This window comes from Aptenodytes forsteri, unplaced genomic scaffold (assembly GCF_000699145.1).
Source record: "Aptenodytes forsteri isolate BGI_AS27 unplaced genomic scaffold, ASM69914v1 Scaffold249, whole genome shotgun sequence".
NCBI lineage: Eukaryota > Metazoa > Chordata > Aves > Sphenisciformes > Spheniscidae > Aptenodytes > Aptenodytes forsteri.
In genome coordinates, this window is record NW_008796188.1 from 321,903 (window position 1) to 322,884 (window position 982).

At 63.8% G+C, this 982-nt stretch overlaps 1 protein-coding gene across 1 annotated transcript in view; it reads left to right on the plus strand.

The window, feature by feature from the left end:
- ADAM11 (ADAM metallopeptidase domain 11) overlaps positions 1–982 on the plus strand; it is a 28,321-nt gene that overhangs the window by 20,816 nt on the left and 6,523 nt on the right. The gene's annotated exons all lie outside the window — the stretch shown is intronic.

The following is a 982-nucleotide window of genomic DNA, read 5'->3' on the forward strand; positions in this document are numbered from 1 at the left end:
GAGCTGGCACACGCGTCCCATCCGGCACAGGGAGGGATTGATGCTTTCAAGGAGGCAGTGGCGGCTGCAGAGGCCGGCGCGCATCGATCCCCCCCATCCTCGCCGGATGAAAGGCGAAATAATGAGCTGCAATTGCCGCAAAGGTGATTTAAACCCGGCGTCAAGTAAAACCGTTGGACGCCGGGAAATGCCGGGGGGTGGCCGGGCCGCCACCGGCACTGCCAGGATTTTAGGGAGGTGTTAAGCCAGGGCGTCGCGGGGAGATGGAGCAGCTGCGGATCCCAGGGGATCCAGGGTTGGGGCCCAGCGACAGCGCTGGAAAAGCCCGGTGAGCCTCTCCCAGCCGCGCAGCCTGACCTGGTGGACGCGGTCTTGGCCGGGGACGTCCCGCCCCCAGGGTGCTGCGCGGTGGCAAATGAGTCCTCGTCCCCGCATCACCGTCCTGAGCTGCGCCCGGGTCCCAGCGAGGGGATGGGGCACCCCAGGAAAGGTTTGGCTTTTCCTGGCCACCGTTTCCCCCAGTGCGAAGCCCCGGGGCTCCCGAGGGACACGCTGCCGGTGGTGGACCCTCACCCGTGCAGCGAGTTTGCCGGGTCTCAGGCCAGTGCCGCAGAGCGCAGCTCCCGCTGCCGCCGGCAGGAATTAGGTCAGGAGCGACGGGCGCCGCAGGGCGGGTGAAGCGCTGGCTCGGCACTGCCGCGGCCGAGCCCGGCCTGCCGGGGCGGGGGGGATGCTCCAGCAGCCCCCACCCAAATATGACTCCTGAGGAGGTGGGCGACTGGCTGCGGGTGCCCTCCCAGCACCGCGGGAGTGATGATTTTGGAGCAAAAAACCAGCATTTTCCTTTACGTTGAATTTTTGGGGGTTAAAAATAAAAGTGCACCTTTAGAGAGTGCATATTTGGGTTGGGGTTTTTTTTATTATTTTAATTTTTAATTTTCTTTGGGGGGCCAGTGTGGGGGGGCTGACGGCTCCGGCTCTT